Here is a 5,630-nt window from a genome sequence, read left to right on the forward strand (position 1 = left end):
CCAGTGTCCAAGAAATGGTCCGTTGACACGACCACAAAGTCGATCATCGAACTGGGACCTTTTGTTGTCCTGGTGTCAAGTGCTCATGTGGAAACCCTTATGTGTGAAGATGGTGGTCATTATTGACAGTCTGTGAGGAGCACATTATTCCTATAAGTAAGCACAATTGTGCAAATGATGCAGAGTCCTCTAGCAATTTAGAGCAATTTGAAATGACTGATCGAGCAATAATCTGGTACAGCGACAATTGTGCAAAACGTGAAGAGACTTCGAGAAATTTAAGCAGTATAAAGCGAATCGTAGTGAAATAATCTGGAACAGTGTCCATTGTGCAAATGGTGCAGATACTTCTCAACCACATGAGTGGCCAGTATTGGTCAACAACAGATATGCAAATTGTGCAGAGTGGCGAGACTACTACAGTGAATGCACGAATAATGTATAATTGGCCCGACAGAGATGGGACAACAATCTCAAGACAAATTGGCAGCATGTTACAATGCAAATGCTGGTTAGTGAAGAAAAAAGACACCAACCCGTTTTGTGAGAACTCAGCAGAATGGCACACCCACGTTGGTTACAAGATTCGATAAGTTGTTACGTAGCAACTTTGGCTACTATGGTGTTGGTTTTGTTTATGTGGTACATGGGACGTCCCACCCTAAATGATACAACGAATTTTTTAGATAGAAAATCACCTACCAGCTGGACCAATATGACGAACCCAATAATGGAAAATTTTGAATCATTAACTCGTATCAAAAGGAGTACAGCTGATGATCAAAATTGTGGGCATGGCCTCCAAACGCGGCAAACCGGTTTAATATTTTGTGCCCCCCAAAATCAAACTGCTTTAATCATAATTCCATATGCGGCTCTCACCAATGATGCTCAAGAGAATGGGCAGAATTGGGGATTTGGATATGACTGGTATGCAACTATAGGCTTTGGATGGGAACACCTCATTGGTGAAACAGGTTATGATTGGTCCAGTTGGTCAAAAAGAACAGCAAAAGAACATAGAAAGAAGTTTAACCTAAGCAAAAGGCCCATAGTTTAAAATTGAAATACAAATCAAGTCACCCAGTGTGTTTGATGGTGAGCTTGTGGGCCTATTCTGGCGGAAAAGATCCCCACTTCCAAGTAGCATTGTGTTATAGGAACCGTGTTAAACCAGAAATGCCATTGAAAACTTCAAAGAAAGGTGGACAAATTTTAATGGTTAACAACATAACTACTGATGATTGGTTCCTTGTTGTCACAGGAGTTTCAGGACAAAATAACAATTGGTTACTATTGGTGGAACAAGCAGCAAATGTAACGAGAAAAGATTGTGTAGTTTGCATGGGTCCCAGGCCTTTGTTGCGCATAGTTCCGGCACAATTATCACAAGATTGTATTATTCCATTAATGAACGCTACTGTACCAACTGAGAGGTGTAAATCATGGGATCCTATATATCCCGTAACAAAAGCAGATAAACACAAACCAATGTGTTCTACTTTAGTAGCACCGAATAATTTCACTTGTATAAACATGATTAGTAAAGGAAAAAAATGAGGACCACTGAACGACACACAGTGTAAAGTAACCTTAAAGGTCGGACCAAATTTTGTGCCAGTATCACGGAGCGACATCTGGTGGTGGTGCGGAGATGATAGACTGTTTGATAGATTACCTAAAGATATATCTGGATTGTGCGCTATTATCACTGACATTGCATGTGTCAGTATACCCTATACCTGTTCAAGATTTAATGGAAAGGGCACCAATGTTTTTGTCCAATCTAGACCATAGACAAAAAAGGGATTTATCCTGGCAGAGGCAAAATTATCCAACATAAAACATACATTGACGCCATAGGTGTTCCTCGTGGGGTTCCTAATCAAAACAAATTAGCTGACCAAGATGCAGGAGGATTTGAATACTTCATATGCTGTTGGTGTACGATTAATAAAAATGTTGATGGGATAAACTATATCCACTTCAATGTACAGAGATTAGGAAATTGGACTCAGAGTGGGTTGGAAGCTGTGCACGAGCAGCTCAAGGACGTTCCAAAACCGCATAGCTGTCGACATGCTCCTCGCAAGAGAGGGAGGTGTTTGCGGTATGTTTGGAGAACAAACAATACTGCTTCAGATGGCAGCTTGACCAGAGCCATCGATGGTCTACGGACCCTCAATCAACACTCCTTGTGGGACAGCTGGATGGACGTTTTTGGTAAATACAAAACCCTAATTTCACCAATATTGATATCAATTGCTGTTTTTGCAGCCATTCTGACATTGTGTGGATGTGGATGTGGATGTTATTGTAAGTTCATCCAGAAAACTTCCGATTGAGCTTGGGGGAAAAAACACAACAAAGGTGTTTCCCAGATGGCCAAGCGTTTCAGGATTCTTGGTTTTCACCCATGAGGCCTGGGTTTGGGAACGTTCTCTGAATTCCACCATTTGGGCTTTAACAGCATGTCGAAAAATTCCAGTTAGGGGAAATGTTCAATATTTTGGAAAAAAACAAAGGTTTTTCCCATATGGTTAAGCGGTCAGGTTGCTTGGTTTTCACCCAGGAGGCCTGAGTTTGACTCCTGGTTTGGGAATGTTCCCTGTTTTTCACTATTTGGGCTTTGATCAAGCAGAACATTTCTAATATTTTGCGCTTTGAAAAACTGGCAGACCCACGTGTCCCATATGGTCTGGTGGTCAGGATTTGTGGTTTTTATTGGACTCCTACTCCCGATATGGGAATGTTTTTGTTTTGGCCTGAGCGTATCAATTGGAAAGAAGACCCAGCATCACTTGTCCCATATGGTCTAGTGGTCAGGATTCCTGGTTTTCACCCAGGTGGCCCGGGTTCGACTCCCGGTGTGGGAATGTTCCTTCAACCTCTCCTGATCTCTCCCATTTGGACTTCGATTAACACTTGGTAGGGCAACATTCCCTTAATACTAGACAAAAAACAAAAAGAGAAGATAGATGTCTTCCTCGACGAAGAAGCAGAAATATACTATCAAGGCAGAGAGAGAGATAATTTTAGAGGACACGGCAGAGACCGTGGGAGAGTAAGATATGGTAGAAATCGAAATTATTATGATAATACCATCTGTTGGTGCTGTGGAAACAAAGGCCACATTGCACGTGACTACCCTAAAAAATAAAAATAAAAGAGAATACGGGCAAACTACTGCATGACTAGGCCAGCCTGCTTCCCAACTCAACAAATCCTCTTGTGTAAACATTACAGAGAATGAGGAGGTGGATTTCAATTTACAGGACATTCTGAGTTTGGACACTGAAAAACCTGAAATAACCTTGTAGAATGCCCATTTTCGAAGTCCCGGAGTGCCCTGTGAATTTGTTGGGAAGAGATGGCTTATTCCAACACGTGGCAGGTGTTGGTCCCATGTTTTCACCTTGAAACCCTACCCTTAGTGTGTTGTGTCTTGTAGCTTAGTACGTTATGTCTTGTAAACTTAGAAACCTCCCTATTTCAAATAAATACAGGAGCGACGGGAGAGACTGTTTCGAGCGTATTGAGAGGCTGTAATCTGAACAATCTCCCATACGCCCTCCTCATGAGAAAAAGAAACCAGCATCTTCATTCCTTTTGTGTCTATTTTTTATAATGTTGGGTAAGATAAATCCAACATCTGATAAGATCAAAATTAACTGATACCAAAGAGATGGAATGGCCAAAGTATGCAGAAAGAAAGGATCTGGTTATTATCGAAAACACACAAGGTCATCTGTGAAGCACGGTGGAGGTAAAGTCATGGCTTGGGCTTGCAAGGCTGCTTCTGGAACGGGCTCATTAGTCTTTATTGATGATGTAACTCATGACGGTAGGAGCAGAATGAATTCTGAAATCTACACAACCATTTTGTCTGGCAATTTCCATAAAAATCCATCCAAACTAATTGTGAGAAGCTTCATCATGCAACAGGACAATGACCCAAAACACACTGCCAACACAACAAAGGACTTCATCAGGGGGAAAAAGTGGAAGGTCTTAGACTGGCCAAGTCAATCACCTCCTGAAGAGGAGATTAAAGGAAGAAACCCCCAGAAACAAACAAGAACCTAAAGAGGCCTGGAAAAGCATTTCAAATGAAGAATGCAACAGTCTGGTGAAGTCAATACTTCAACAACTTGAAGCATTTATTGCAAGTAAGAGTTATGCCACCAAATATTAGCTGTTATTCACTTTAAGTTAATTTAATAATGTCTGTTCCAATACTTTTGCTCACTTGAAAAGTGGGTGGCTTCAAACAAAATGTGCTCTCTCCTGAGTTGTTTAACACATCCACATGTAAATACCATGAAATAAAGCTGGAATTCTGAACTTTTGTCCCATATTCATCTTTTGATCTGAAAACCCAAATACCTTCAGTATATAACGAAAACAAAGGAATTGACCTTGCTGTTCCAATACTTTTGGAGGGGACTGGACATCGGAAGTTTAGCAAAGTACCTCAGTTTATAAAGAGGAAGTCACTATTGGGACCACATACATTGTCTCTTGTAACAAACGTTAGGGCAGTGTTTTATTGTTTTAAGGTTGTATAAAGGTTAACTTTAAGCTGTGTGCTACTATTTAAAAGCAGCCCGTTCACCATGACAATGTGATATATGTGCTGTGTGAGAAGATTCACGCTGCTACAAAAATCACTATGTAAGCATTTCTTGAACAGAAATCAAACAAATTTGTGTGCCTTTTTTATTTGCTCAGAAGTTAACTAGCATCATTTCCTTAAACCGGATGCCAAAATTCACGATTGGCTGCGTCACTAACATCAACTGTCTTCTTGTAAGGAACACTGCTCAATGTTAGCAATGATTAAAATGTGTCAAATCTATATCTCACTAGGCATCTCACACACCACCACCATATCTGTCCTCTCCACCCGAGGCATTGGAACAGACAACAGAGAGAAGCACATCAGAGGGATAATACAATTGGAAAAGCTTTACAGCGTGTAATGATAAACCTACGTGTACATGCGTGTGTGTCCATGCCCAAAGGAACAAGCTAATGGGTTTATATCTTTCTGTGATAGCAATGATATGGAGGGCTCGGTGATTTCATTATGAGTGCATGTGTGTGTGTCCGCCCATGTACGACAAAGATGAGGACAGAGATGGCTTGGTCTAATGCGCGACTCACGTTGAGAAGAGATGTGCATGACACATGCACGCACAAACACATCCACTACCATATTTATCCCAATAAAGCTGTTCTTTAACTCAATGCAGAAGCAGACAGAGGCCATGGAGAAAAAGGTAAGTGATACATTCATTACCCTTTGATGTACGCACACGCTTAACATCGTCATCCACCACAGAGGAGCACCAGAGTACAATTACAAACTGTATTTCATGGTAACACACATTTATTCTTAACAGACACACGCATGCACATACACTCACAATCTTATTACACAAACAACATTTTGTCAGATGAATTACAGCCTGTTTATCGCTCTGAGGGGGGTATGCTCTTGCAAAGGCTTGATCAAGCCACTGATAACTTGAACTCATGGGTCTGCACTCACAGCTCACTGGTACAAGATGTGCATGGGTACAGTTATTACATGACTCAGACAGTTTGTGAATTAGACTTAAAATACA

General features: G+C 41.0%; 1 non-coding gene across 1 annotated transcript; it reads left to right on the top strand.

Annotated features, from left to right (window-relative positions):
- Positions 1-2,804: 2,804 nt before the first annotated feature.
- trnae-uuc (transfer RNA glutamic acid (anticodon UUC)) lies at positions 2,805-2,876 on the top strand. Its single transcript has one exon. It is a non-coding gene; the product is annotated as a tRNA-Glu (tRNA).
- The last annotated feature ends 2,754 nt before the right edge of the window (positions 2,877-5,630 follow it).

Source organism: Phyllopteryx taeniolatus, chromosome 13, assembly GCF_024500385.1.
Source record: "Phyllopteryx taeniolatus isolate TA_2022b chromosome 13, UOR_Ptae_1.2, whole genome shotgun sequence".
NCBI lineage: Eukaryota > Metazoa > Chordata > Actinopteri > Syngnathiformes > Syngnathidae > Phyllopteryx > Phyllopteryx taeniolatus.